Source organism: Xenopus tropicalis, chromosome 3, assembly GCF_000004195.4.
Source record: "Xenopus tropicalis strain Nigerian chromosome 3, UCB_Xtro_10.0, whole genome shotgun sequence".
NCBI classification, from domain to species: domain Eukaryota; kingdom Metazoa; phylum Chordata; class Amphibia; order Anura; family Pipidae; genus Xenopus; species Xenopus tropicalis.
The window spans coordinates 130,889,038-130,904,650 of NC_030679.2; positions in this window are offsets into that span (position 1 = coordinate 130,889,038).

Below are 15,613 nucleotides of genomic sequence, written 5' to 3' on the forward strand. Positions count from 1 at the left end.
AAGATTTAAAAAGCCCCAACGTCACGTAAAAAAAAAAAATCAGGATTACAGGCATCAGCTGCCTTGTGGAGCTTAGCAGGATCACCACTGTTATATACAGCTTGTTCCATTGCCGTGTAGGGATGCATCAAAGGCCACATCCAGTGCACAGTGAGGAACCTGCCCGAAGGAGTCTCTGTGGAACCTCTTCTCTAAGTCAGATGAGCTGTAGACATGTTGAAAAGAAGTTGGGCTAGATCCAATGGGGAGCTGATGAGCTTTCAGCCACCGGGAGTGTTTTTCTACAACAGTGTAAATCCCCCACAAGTGTCTAGAGCAGTGTTTGCCAACCAGTGGCTCGCTAGGAACATGTTGCTCACCAACCCATTGGATGTTGCTCCCAGTGGCCTCAAACAGGTGTTTATTTAAAATCTCCTGGCTTGGAGGCAAGTTTTGGTTGCATAAAAACTAGGTGAACTGACAAACAGAGCTTCCCATTGGCTGCTAGTCCACATAGGGGCTACCTTATAGCCAACAGCAGCCTTTATTTGGGCTTACTGGCCTTATTTGAATGCTGTGGTTGCTCCCCAACTTTTTTTTATATTTAAATGTGGTTCATGGGTCAAAAAGGTTGGAGACCCCTTGTCTAGAGCAGTGTGAGCAGAACTCTGCATTATTTCATGTACACTTATTTATGATACAGATTTTTACCCCATCATACAGTTGTTGTTCCTATTATACAAAGAATGGTAGCAAAGTTAAATACTCTGTACGGCAACTGTTTTTATGTACTTTGTACAATGTACCATTTTAGTGAATGAGCCTTGATGAAATAATAGAGGCCATTCATTTATGTGCAAGGCAGGAAGCAAAGTGCAAAAAGGGGTGCAATCAACCACAGGGGTCATTTATGACTGTTAGAGAGGTTGCAGTCCTGCAGAATTCCCCACAGTCAGTTGCTTGTAAAACACCATTCATTAAAGGTACTTATGTTAAACGTGCACTTCTGTATAAGTGGGCTCAGCGCCAATCAGTACTTCCGGCCCTCTATTCCGAATAGTGCAAAACTGCGCCTATTAACGCAGAGGGACCCTGATGCTACCATCACCTCTGGACCAGAAAGTAGCTCTAACATTACCTGAGTGCGCTTTATCAAGGCAATTCTTGCATGACACAAGAGCAGTGATCCCCAACCAGTGGCTCGGGGGCAACATGTTGCTCCCCAACCCCTTGGATGTTGCTCTCAGTGCCCCTAAACCAGGTAGTTATTTTTGAATTCCTGACTTGGGGGCAAGTTTTGGTTGAATAAAAACAAGGTTTACTACCAAATAAAGCCCCTGTAAGCTGATAGTGTGCATAGAGGCCCCTAATAGCCAATCTTAGCCCTTATTTGGCTCCTCCATGAACTTTTATGGTGCTTGTGTTGCTCCTCAAGTCTTTTTACATGTGACTGTGGCTCACGAGTAAGAAAGGTTGGCGATCCCTGCACAAGAGTGACGCTTGTGCCCTATACTTGCACCTAAGGAACAGGGCACACATATCACGCTGAACGCCAGGAATAATGTGAGTAATTGTGTCCTATTTGTGAATAAGTGTGAGGGCGACTGCGGTAATTTTGGCCTGCATTGGGAATAAACTTGGCCAATGCACTTTAAATTACATTTTGCTCACTGCACTTGTGGTTGTAAATGTCCCCTCATATCTTTTCAACTACTGCCCTGTGCATATAATAGTTGCAGGTCTTAGTGCTCCCCTTACAGCCCTTGGGACCAGGGTCTAAGTAATATTAGATTTTATTAAGGGCGTATGGGGCACTGCTGAAGCCCTTATTTAGCAGGGGGCACTGCAATAATGTTCTTCCCAACATGACTGCCACATCAGTGCCGATTATATCACTGTCCTACCTCATGCCCAAGACTCCAGCAGCCCATACAACTCCATTTAAGCAAAGTAAAGGGCCCAAAACTACTCCAGACCATATCCAACCTATGCAGTTTCATTTAGAAACAAATGGCAAGAAATATTCTTTTGCTATTGAGAAATAAGTGCAGATAAAATATCTCTACAGAACACATTGTACTACTGAATGATTGTATAAATGGGGAAAATTAAGCTCAAATTGGCACTTAGTGTGTTGGACAGTCAAATCATGTCTTGCTTTTGGTCCAAAGTCATTAAAAATATACACAGTTCCTATTGGTTAATGCACCGGAGACTCGTCTTCTAGAAATTGCAGAATAGTGCTCTATTAGATAGCAAATCAATGGCACTTAAAGGAACACTAAACCTGAAATACACATTGCACAGTATAGAGGAACCGCTAGTAAACTTTAAAAACCATGTGAGTTAATATTTTAGGAGCTAATTGGAAATATCTTTATATATTTAAGATATAATGCTGTGAACATTGATGAGGTCATTTCCCCTCATTGAGAGCTCTTAAAAGCTGGATCATGTGGTGGGTCAGATAAGGCTGATCCAAGCAATCTGCTCTAGGGTCAGTTATTGCATTGCGCTGGGGGGCACTGACAGGTCTTTATAAGGCTGACCCACATACATGGACCAATGTGGCACTTCTTGAAGTGATTTTCTTCAGGCCCAGCAGACACCTGTCAGGATCAGCGGGATTCGAACACCACTTGGGGTGTTCCTGACGGCATGCATTTGCCTCTATAGCCACTGGAGGCATTTTTGGTTGTCTGTTTCTTCTCTTGTCTCCTACTTTCTGCCTGCTCCCTTTCCTCCGCCCACCTCATTAACCTCATGTGTTTCCCATCTTCTAATCTTCTCCCTTTATAAGCCTTTCCCTGACCATTGCCCCTTGCTTGGTCATTAATTGTCTCCCGTGACCCTGCCTTCGTGTTCCCTGTTCCTGTGTCTGTGTCCTTGTTCTCGCTGGTTCCAAGCTCCAGTTCCGTGTCCTGATTCTGCCTTCTGCCTTGTTCCTGAGCCCTTCCTAGTTCTGCCTTGATTTCCCGGTTTTGACCTTGGCCTGCCCTGACTACGTTTGACTGCCGCTTGCCCTGACCTTTTGCCTGCTTTTGGATTCTGCCTCTGCCTGCCGTTTTACATTCAGTTTGTATGTTCATTGTATGTTCGGTTACATCACTAGTTTATTAAAGTTCTTCACCTTCAACATGGCCTCTGGCACCAGTTCTGTGACTTATGGTTACACTCCGGGTTACCCAGTCTTCAGGCTCCCACCTTCCTGGTACTCCACAGCGTCTCCACAGGGAGACCGTGACAACACTTGAGCAAGCCCAATCAGTTAATGCCCATGTAGGTAATTGCTCATGCCCTATACATTGGCCAATAAGTGCCCATATCTACCCCAATACCTAAGGCTTTTGTATGTATGATTGAAGACAAGGTGATTGGTATTGGCAAAAGCCTTGGAAATTGGTCATCTTGCCAATCGAACAGGATGGAAAATTTATATCAGCAAAACGTTAATGCTGAATTGTCAGATAGAAGTACAATCCTTCTGGTTTCTACCTGCATGTCTGATGATTCTGACCTTGACCTTTAAACTGCCAATTCGAGTCCTTTAGACCAATGTGGCAGGCTATCTGCCCTTGTAGGAGGACCCCCGACTGCCCTAGCTGACCAATAACTGGATGAAAATCGGGCAGGTGTCGATTGGGCAGGTTTGGTTTTTTCTACGGATCAGGGACCACATTGGCTCATTGATGCAGTCCTCACTCCCAACGCTCCCAGGGCCAAACAATCAAATTAGCCTGATATCGCCCACCTTAGGGCAAGATTGCCAAAAGAGCAAATCTTAAAATGTATATGCAATTGTGTAGCCAGTGCATGGGCATCTGGTCCTCCATTCTATCACATAAACAAGATGGCATAATGTAAAGCTTGTCTTCATAACATGTCCATAAAATTGCACTGTGAGCGATTCTAAAAGTGAAGGAAACAAGATTGATATTATTTATATAGTTTAAGTGAAGTTTATTTAGCTCAACAGGACAGAAATAAATTTGCGATTATTTTTTTATGGCAACAGGTCCCCTTTAAAGCAGGGCAAGTCGGTTAGTGCCCATTGGAACATGAATGATTGGCTGCAAGGAAATTGTGACATGGAGGAAACTGGTTGTAGCCTAGGGCGTCTGTACACAAGCCATGTGTGCTCACTGGATCACAATTGCTGATTTTGTGGAACACAGGTTAACCCACCCTAAAGACATGAATTAGCCGACACAGAGAACAGACTCAGATATACATAAGCACATTGTTCATGATACATTAAATGATGTATGGAAAACTTTGCAACATTTTGAGGAAGCAACTGGAATCTCCAGTTATTATTATTATTACTAACATTTATTTATAAAGCGCCAACATATCCCGCAGCGCTGTACAATAAGTGGGTTTTATACAATGAACATACAGAGTAACATATAAAGTAATCAATAACCTATACAAGAGGTGAAGAGGGCCAGTTAAGAGTAAAGGTGGCCGAATATGGGCAGATTTAAGCTGCCAATTTGAGTCCTTTAGATTGATTTGATCTGCCCATGTATTTGCCCCCCCCCCCCCCCGATGGGCCCCCCCGGATCGATATCTGGCTGAAAATCAGCGAGGTGTCACCTTTAGATGGGCAAAGATCCTCTTGTTTGGTGTCCAGGGCCGGAACTAGGGGTAGGCAGAAGAGACAGCTGCCTAGGGCGCAACGATTGGGGGGGGCCAGGCAGCCTCTCCTGCCTACCCCTAGTACAGTTTTGTATCGCGCATCACACACCGCGCCGCTGCGATGTAGCGGTGCAGGGTTGCCTAGGGTGCCCGGTCGCATCGGCCCGCCCCTGTTGGTGACCTTGCCAAAAGAGCAGATCCTAACGTGTATGGCCAGCTTTACAATAATATCTAGTTTGTTTAATATATGTAGGAATCACTGCAGTTCTCTATAGGTTATGTAAGTTTAACGCATATACAAATCTATCTGCAATAAAGCAAAGAAAAGTTTAATGAATCATTTTCACAATTTATTCCCTGGGAAATGAATGGAATTTAAAGCTACTTATAAACAGGATTTGGTCTCAGCCCTACAGGGCCCCTATACACATTTACCATTATCTTCATATAATGCACGTCTCCTGCTGCCTCGGAACCTTCATCAGAAACTCTCATGCTACTGCCTTTCTGTGGAATGTTCTACTCTGACCTATCTGCCTCTCTCTGGTTCCCTACAGAGCGCTGAAAATTCCTTAGGATCCACCTTTGGAAGGAGGGATATCTGATACCATCGGAGCATTCCTAAGGTACCGCGAAGAATAATAATGTTTTCAACAGCCCTGTGTTTCACTTGTTTCCAAAAAAGCTAAAGACAGTGATCTGCCTTCGCCCTAAGAAGCTCCAGTCTTCGGTCAGTGATGAGTGAATACTGAAGTTGAACTCCACCTCCATGGAACAGTGTCATTAGAAAGTATGAAGTTAATGTTTAGCCACACTCTTCATCCCATTGCAATGAGGGATAACAAGCTTCTCTGTCCTCTGAGACTCAACAAATACGGGTTTATTACACAGAGGTGATTGGCTTGGAAGGCGCATTGGGATAATCATTTCCTTTCCTCCCAGGAGGATAACAGGGGTCCAAAATCAATTTTCACTTATTAAAGGGGTGGTTCACTTTTAAGTTAACTTCTGGGCTGTTATAGAATGGCAAATTCTAAGAAACTTTTAAATTGGTCTTCATTATTAATTTTTTTATATTTTTTTTATAGTTTTAATTGTACTTATCTGCAGCTTTCAAATTGGGGTCACTGACCCCAGCAAGCCAAAATATTATTACTCTTTGAGGCCATGGACATAACTACAGAGGAAGCAGACCCTGCAGTTGCAGGGGGCCCAGGGGTGCAGAGCACCCATTAAGGCCCTAAATAATAAGCAAGGTTAGTATATCTTAGTACAATAGGTCAATTAATATAACAATACTATAGTTTGATTGCAACAAAATGTGTTTAAAGTACCCATCTGGTGTCCCAGCCTTCTCTACAAATAGAAGAGTCACCAAAAAATAGGGACTACACCCAGAAGGTAACCGATAAACAGAAGTATCATATACAGATCACTACAAGATAGTATTTTATCTTGTACTGAGTTGTATATGATACTTCTGTATACCAGTTACCTTCTGGGTGTAGTCCCTATTTTTTGATAACTATTCTAGAATAGGTCAACTTACCAATGTTTTGGGACCCTAAATTGAATTTGCTGTGGGGCCCAGTAAAATCTAGTTACACCACTGTGTGAGGCTACAGTTTTATTGTGAGCGTTACTTTTTATTACTTAATTTTCTATTCAGATCCTCTCCTAGTCATATTCCAGTCTCTCATTCCATTCCACGTCCTGGTTGCTAAGGTAATTTGGAACCTAGCAACCAGATAGCTGCTGAACAAAAAGTGAAATAATTAATTATATATCTTTAACTGCAAGTTATAATAAAATGAATTGAAAATTGTCTCAGAATATTACCCTCTACATCACACTAAAAGTTTACCCAAAGGTGAACAACCCCTTTAACAACAGTGTTGGACTATGGTAGCAGCCCAACTGGAAAACCAGAGCCAAGGGCCCACCAAGACTGACTCATTCCCTGCCAGTGATTAGCACCTAGCACAATTCAGTCTGCCTCATGTGCACTGATGTGCTTGGACCAATGGGGATCCATCAGGATCAGGGCCCTCCAGGTTCTTTCCAGTACCCTGACAGGACCAGTTTGACCTTGATTAGCAAAATAATGGGACACATGCTGCACTTAAGAACTTGTAAACTCGGGATAGCAGTGCTATTCACTAAGCCATTGTGCTGCCCCACTTTGCTGCAATCAGGTGAGGGAGAGCAGCGGAGAGCAACAATTCTTGCAGGTGGGGAGTGTGTCAGGGTCACCGGGGCCAGTCCAACCCTCACCCTAGTTTATGAAGAGCAAAAGCTGCTGAAATGTGCAGTCAACTGGTCAATAGAAAGAACAGCCTGACATCTTAAGGTGGCCATACACGGGCCGACTATAGCTGCCGATATCGGTCCCTTGGACCGATTCGGCAGCTAATCGGCCCGTGTATGGGGAGAGCAGAGCGGCCTGGCCGACCGATATCTGGCCTGAAATTGGCCAGATCTCGATCGGCCAGGTTAGAAAATCTGGTCGGATCGGGGACCGCATCGGCTCGTTGATGCGGTCCCCGATCCGACTGCCCCATTGCCGCCCACATAATCCGATCGTCTGGCCCCAGGGCCAAACGATCGGATTATTATTTTTTTTACCTAAATGGTCCCCAATATCGCCCACCCGTAGGTGGGGATATCGGGGGAAGATCCGCTCGCTTGGCGACATCGCCAAGCGAGCGGATCTGCTCGTGTATGGCCACCTTTAGCGGTTTGTGTGGCTCGCTGACTGTACTTAGCAGCTAAATTGTTCTCCCTCCTAGATAAATATCTAAGGTTGCCCTACAATACAATAGGAGTGTGCTCTATATTAGCTGTCCAACATCATTATTATTGTACAGTTACTAGTTACATTTCTACCAAATGGATTCCCCAGATGCAGTACCAGATTTCCATTCTAATATATTATATATTGGATCATATAATAAAATGCCAATTAGCAAGGCAGTAATTATATATACTACTATATATGGCACATATTTTAGGTCCCTGCTTATCTCAAAATGCAGCTCAAAATCCTTTCTTGAGGATGGGCAACAAAATGAAAGAGAGGGCGTATATTTCTATAAATACAGCTTAGCCAAAAGGCCAACAATCTTTGAATGGAATCCCTAACTAATCATTGTGGTAGGGCCCTTTTCTTGGCGCACTAACCTCAAGTGGGCCCATTCGTTACAAAAATAGCATTGGTTTAAAGACATATTATTGCATTGTGATTGATTTATTTAATGCAGGGACAGCCAGTCATAACATGGAACTCTCGTGACATGCTTCCTACATTTCAAGAGGGATAAAAATACTGACTTTCCACTCGAAATCAAGCAGATTTCCCCTGCTCTGCAGCCACCAAGCAGAATGCCCAACTCCTGCATTGTATTGGAGAACTAGAAAGAACTAGTGATGTAGTTATGGAAGGCAGAATCTACTAAGTGCATAAGAATGAACCTAGAACCTATGAACTATGGGATCTTTATCCCTAATAAAACCAAGAATATCTGGGCCAAGGAGAATTCCTGGATGGTTTGAGCGCTTATGACATTAATGAGGCCATTTGTGTGCAAAGCTAACTTTTACATCGTTATAAAACATATACGGTAACGTGACAAGGTGAAATATATGAGGCTGATGCTTAATTATTAGCCAGCAAATGCCTGTATCGGAAGATCTAGTTCCTTCCTTCAAAAAGAAAATAGCAGAAGTCAAAGTTAATAATTGATTTGGAAATGAATTTCAAAATGAGCCTTTAATAACACATACCTGGGCAACATTCCACCGAGCCAACGTGTGCGAAACTGGCGCTCTCTTCCCTAACAAGCTAAAGTGTTCAGTATGGCATAATGGCACCACTTTAATTTCACTAATTAATCACACACACACTGAAAGGTACCAGACAGCCAAGCACTTAAAACCAGACTGCCCATGTCTGAGCTTCAGTATGGAGAGCAGGAAATGTAAAAAATGAACAGGGGTCAAAGTTTATGTAAAGCAGGTATGAACTGGAGAATATATAAATATAGTCAGAAAACAGGGAACCGGGGTTATTGTTATAGATCAATAACGGTACTTTGTAATAGACATTATCTTTATTTTGTTCTGGACAGCTTTGACAGCCTGCACCATTATTGTTATAGTAAACTCAGGATATAAAATACAGCATTACTAACAATATTATTTTTTCTCATGTAGGAAAACTATACCCCCAAACACTGGGATATCTATAAAAATATATTGCATAGAGCAGCTGATATGTAAAAACCAGCTTCAACTAAATAAACCATTTTCATTGTTATTATTAACATTTATTTATAAAGCGCCAACATATCCCGCAGCGCTGTACAATAAGTGGGTTTCATACATTGGACATACAGAGTAAAGGTGGCCATACACGAGCAGATCCGCTCGCTTGGCGATGTCGCCAAGCGAGCGGATCTTCCCCCGATATCCCCACCTACGGGTGGGCGATATCGGGGACCACTTAGGTAAAAATTTGGCCCTGGGGCCAAACGATCGGATTATGTGGGCGGCAATGGGGCAGTCGGATCGGGGACCGCATCAACGAGCCGATGCGGTCCCCGATCCGACTAGATTTTCTAACCTGGCCGATCGAGATCTGGCCAATTTCAGGCCAGATATCGGTCGGCCAGGCCGCTCTGCTCTCCCCATACACGGGCCGATTAGCTGCCGAATCGGTCCAAGGGAGCGATATCGGCAGCTATAGTCGGCCCGTGTATGGCCACCTTAACATATAAAGCAGTCAATAACCGATACAAGAGGTGAAGAGGGCCAGTTAAGAGTAAAGGTGGGCGAATATGGGCAGATTTAACCTGCCAATTTGATTCGAATCCTTTAGATCGATTTGATACAAGAGGTGAAGAGAGCCCTGCCCAAAATAAAAATATACTTTTTATTATGTTCCACTGGGTAATACTAAATAGAAAATTTACATTTTGAGTACTAAGGGCCGCTCCCTGGTATAATACAATTCATAGGGCACATAAACAAACCAAGGCCCCATATATACATGTTAGATTACATCAGCCAATCACTGGATAGAGCCGTGCCTTTTACTTACACACTACTTCCTGTTACAGAACTGCTTTATTTCCTGTCAGGTCAGATCCCTGAGGGAGAGCACAGCCGATCCAAAATGGTGGCTCAAGGGAAACAATGTAAAAGGGTAATAGTTATTCATATATATATATATATATATATATTCGAGTTTGGTGAGATTCTTTCATAGGCCACTTAATTTGATATGAACTTCCTGTTGGTTAAATATTTATTCTGGGGGAATTAGTTTTTATTTAATTTTAGAAAGAAATATTTGGAATATGATCATCAATAGAAATAGACCAGAAAACAGAGGCAGTTCCCCCAAAACTACGAAGGGAGAATTATTAATATTATTATTAACATTTATTTATAAAGCACCAACATATTCCGCAGCGCTGTACAATAAGTGGGTTTTATACATTGGACATACAGAGTAACATATAAAGCAATCAATAACCGATACAAGAGGTGAAGAGAGCCCATCCTTGTAGATTGTAAGCTCATTTGGGCAGGGCTCTCCTCACCTCTTGTATCGGTTATTGATTGCTTTATATGTTACTCTGTATGTCCAATGTATAAAACCAACTTATTGTACAGCGCTGTGGAATATGTTGGTGCTTTATAAATAAATGTTAATAATAATAATAATCCTTAGTCAACACTATATGGGCTTCCCACTAACACACATCACTGGACCGGGGCTCACGTTGGGATTGACTGTTAGGTGGGGTCAAGACCAAGGGAATTACAGAATATAATAGATGAAAAGCATAGCATTTCTATATTATACACATGCAACAGCTGTGGGGCCAAAGAGCTGAACATTTCTGCTTGGATGGATTCTAAGAGGCTCATTTTTAGATAAATGTGGACTTTTAATGCAGATATATGTCAGCTAGTCTCCTACATAATTCCCCTGCAAACCAATCTGCTTCCACCCATTGCCTTATTTACTGCAGCTCTGCACTCCCCACATTACCCAAACTCTATATATTGCAGCATGTAATGGCCCTTATGTTTATTCAGGGCTATTCTGGGAAGTGCCCCACACCTCTCCACTCTCTCTCTGCAGGGGGAAAGTCTCCATAAAAGGATCAAAAACGTCATTTTAGGCTTTATAATTACATACTCTGCAATGATAAAAGGAGTTTTAATTTAGCACCTAAATGACGGTGTGCAGGATGTGCTATTATGGGATTAGGCCAGCAGCTGAATTCTGAAGTTTGTTTCCCAATGTGTCTGTGGTGTCACCGAAAATATTTCCATATAACTCCATATAACTCCAGAATTACTCTGGAACATATAACTCCAGAATCACTCTGGAACAGCACTGAGCTCTGCTTTATACATGTGTTTAATGCAGCATATTACTACAAAACACAGAGGTTCATATAAAAGGGGGACAATTGTTCTAAACACTACATATAATAAAAGTAAAACCCCAGGTCCCGAGCATTCCAGATAACAGATCCCATAAATGTAAATCCTAAATAGCGTCTGTGTTATCTGTAGCGTTGCCATCATTTTTCTTTCTCAATACCAGCCTTTGGATTGGGACAGGTCGTGATGTCACTTGGGGCGGGGCTATAACATATATGGTGGAAAAATGGGTGGGCTGGGCAGAAAAAATGGGCATATTTGATGGGGAAGTGGGTGGAGCAAAAGTGACTTGTGGATATAAGGGGTAATTGGCATCGGAGGGGGTCAGGGGAGGGAGGAATAACATAGTGATAACATTAGTGATGTGTGGGATCCTAACCTATTACCATTACTTTTACTTACCTTTCTATTCAGTCTCCTATTTATATTCCAGTTTCTCTTTCAAACCACTGCCTGGTTGCTAAGGTGAACAGGACCCTAACAACCAGATAGCTGCTGAAATTCCAAACAGGAGAGCTGCTGAACAAGAAGCTAAATAACAGACAATCAATTGCAAATTGTCTCAGAATATCAGTGTCTACATCTTACTAAAATGTAGTTTAAATGTGACCATTTTTTGTTGTTGCTAGCCCTGTAGGGATTGTTAGCTATTCAGCCTTTTGGTGGTAACGCTGTTAGCACAACTTAGTCATGGCTCATGTCATCGTCCTATATTTTCCTATTTATGTGACCATAAACACCAGAAAACACCTTTGGGTCTTTTCATAGGTAAGGACATCAATACAATCAGAAGGATGGAATGATTAAAGTGACTGCCATGTCTCTCTATGTGAATAAATCAAATCTATTTTCTCCCAGCGGCCCAAGGCCACAAACTTACTGGAAGCAGGGCACAAAGGAAACACAATGCAAGTATGTGGTCATACACTCATATCCCTGAGTTTAGCTCAAACATAAAAAGACAAATGATAAAAGAGACGCTATGAAAACCTTTATCAATGATTAAAAACGGGGATAAAATTTCTGAGCACGTGCGGCTCCCTAGGGAAAAGCCATATGATCTTGTTATATAGAAAACAGTATATAATGAATCCTAGTCTGGAATCTGCAATGGGATCTATTTCTTCATCACTATACAAACACTTTTGCTTTATAATACTATTATCTTTCTTTATAGTGCAAACATATTCCACCTCAGAAGAGCTTGCAGTCTAAGGTCCCTATCACAATCATACACTATGGAAATCAGAGTAAAAATCAAAAGGAAAACCACATAGACATAAGGGAGAACAAACAAGGTCCTTGCAGCACCCCAGCACTGCAAGGCGGCAGGGCTACCCCTTGCTGCTTATTATCAATACTTTTATTGTTGTATTATTTAAGGGAGAACTAAAGCTTAACTAAAGAAGTAGGGCAGAAATGTTGTACATTTGCCCAAGGCAACCTCAGCCCTGTAGCAGGGAAGATCTGTGCCCCCAAAGATACCCCAGTAGCCCCCCGATCTTCTTTTCTGCATATGCTCTGTTCTGCTGATAATTTGCTACGACCCCTAAGCTTAGCTTCTCAACAAGTGTCCCAGACACTTCTAACAGATTCCAGTATGGTGACCCTCTGTGACAACTGAAGACCTGGATCATTACTACTATAGAGATGCTGGTGCAATAAGTTCAGTATATAAAAAAACAGCATCTATAGCCATATTCATTTTTAGGGTTTAGTTCTCCTTTACTCCTATTACTACTATTTCAAAGTACTTTGCTATAATCTGCTGCTACTTACTTCTCTTCTTATTCCCAAGACTTCATAACCATCCATTATTTGTTATTTCCACAGGCCCACCCAGTAAGTATGCTGTACAGTAACATTAATTTAATTTTCCTTCAACTTTGCTATAGGTGTCACCCCTAAATCCAACTAATAGATAATTCCCTTGGAGAAGTTGTCTATACTGTACCTGTATCCCGGTAATGCCAGTGATCGGGACATTTTGCAGTAAGTAAGAGAATCCCCATCACCGGGGTTGCCTGGAGCATGAAGTAATGGCCCCATTTCCACCAATGCTATTTTCTGGGAAATAATCCCATTAACTATAAAGCAATCGTGATTTTCAAAGGAGTGAACGGATTACAGGGTGCCTGTTATTGCATTTTTAAGATCCTATTTGTCTTTAATCATTGCCTTTATTGTTTGGTAAGATATACAATCTGATATATGTTACTGTCTCTGGATACTGAATACAACAGGCTGAATACAAAATATACATGTATGTGTAAATATATATATATAATTAGCAGCATAGTGGTTTACAAGACTAAACATCAGATGAGAATAAATGCATAGATGTTATGATACATCGTTGTAACGAGGTCTCTAACCCAAAGAGCTTACAATCTATATGGTTACAAATTGTCACATTTTGTCCGAATACCAGGAAACTGCTGCTTTCTCTCTACTTGAGGTATAGTAATATTCCCAACTGAATGGTTTGGGTCTCAGTAATAACAGCATTTATTGTTCGTACTCGAGCGTGGTTATGTAGGAGATTGCCAAGAAGTCACTGACTGAAATGGCACAAGGAAACAAGGACTTGATTATGAAGCAGCCTCTTGGCATTCAGTAGGATGATGTGAGTTGTAGTTCTGGAAGTTCACAGGGACATAGGGTGATTACTAAGCACTTACCACTTGCTGGTATTACAAGAATAAGGCAGATATTGTGCCATTGATATATTTAGTTTAAAAATGTGTTAAAAAGGGTAGCGTCTTTTAGCGGCCCATTTATCTACATTTTGGTTTTTGTGGTTTTAGAGGTTTTTGAAACCACGGCCTTAGGATCCAAACTAAAAAGCATGAACGAAAAAGGAGGAAAGAAAATGCAAAAATCACAACTTTTTCTAAATGTTGCACAAAAAAACTTGACTTGTTGCAGAAATGTCAGTGTCAAAAAACCCAAAAGCCTCTAAAACCACGAAGCAAAGACAGATCTTCCAGTTGTAAAAGAGACATCTGCCAATAACTTCTATGTGATCTTTTCATCTTTTATGATTTGTCGCGGTTTTGTCACATAACAAATCGTGAAAATTTTTTTTTCCCATAACAAAATCGTATTTTGGTGCCAAATAAGCTAAACCGAAAAAATTGAGTGTTAGTGATTGCCCCCCTTAGTACGGTGTAAACATCATAATTCCAATAGAAATTGCAGTTGGTCTTTATTTTATATTCTTTATATTTTATTAATGATTTAAATTGTTGTTCTGCAGCTTGGAATCTAAACTGCTTGGTAGAGGTTAATTCCCCTAGCAACCAGGGAGCAGTTTTGAAAATAACATGAAAGATGGATAGTAGAGGGCCTGATAAACAAGATAAGCAATAAAGGGAAAAAAAACCAAGAATGTCAGTAATTTTGGGATGTCAGTGACCCTGCCAGCCTGAAAGCATTTTTGAATCAGAATCATCTAATCATTAAGGAAAAACATACAAAATAAATCATTCAAACCAGTTAAAAATTAGAATTGGTCTATCCAAAGGATATGAAAAGTTAAGGCAAAGGGAAATTTCCCCTTTAAAGCCTCCAGCAACAATCATATGAATAAAGGACAAGGAATCAACTGGCCACAGAACAAGCAGGATTCTTATTGGCAGGATCCCCTTGCAGTGGGTTGGCTGCCAGCTGTGCAGAGATATGACACAAAGTTGTATCCAGCGGTGTAGCTTTAAGAGTACAGCCCTGACATTGCTGAACCACACTTCCCAGCATCTCCCTTAAGACTGATCTAAGATGTCTGTACCCAGACTGTGACAGATACTAGGGATGTGCTGCTCGACAAAAGGCCGACCCCCCCCCCCACTCAAGCATAGTTTACTTTCTGTTGAACCCATCAGCCAACTGTGTCAGCACAATTATCTCCTTTCACACTAAAACACATGCTTTGCACATCAGCCTGCTAATATAGTTTATTGCCCTATCTATTCCCTGTAGCAGGGTGTAACTACCATACAGCAGCCCCCATGACTGCCGGGGGTCCCATAACTGGTAAGGACTCTGCATTTCACTTCTACACTTGCCCCCCCCCCCAGGGTGCAGGTTGGCCAGTACCAGTAATACAATGCAAAAGGGGGATGTCTGACAATGTTTTTCCTGGGGGCCCCAAGGACTCTGGATTTATTTCACTTCTACACTTGCCCCCCCACCTCCCCCCAGGGTGCAGGTTGGCCAGTACCAGTAATACAATGCAAAAGGGGGATGTCTGGCAATGTTTTTCCTGTGGCCCCAAGGACTCTGGATTTATTTCACTTCTACTCTTGCCCCCCCCCTCCCCCCAGGGTGCATGTTGGCCAGTACCAGTAATACAATACAGAGGGGGATGTCTGGCAATGTTTTTGCAGGGGGGCCCATAACTGGCAAGGACTCTGCATTTCACTTCTACACTTGCTTCCCCCCCCACCCAGGGTGCAGGTTGGCCAGTACCAATAATACAATGCAGAGGGGGGCTGACAATATTTTTGCTGGGGGCCCCAAGGACTCTGGATTTATT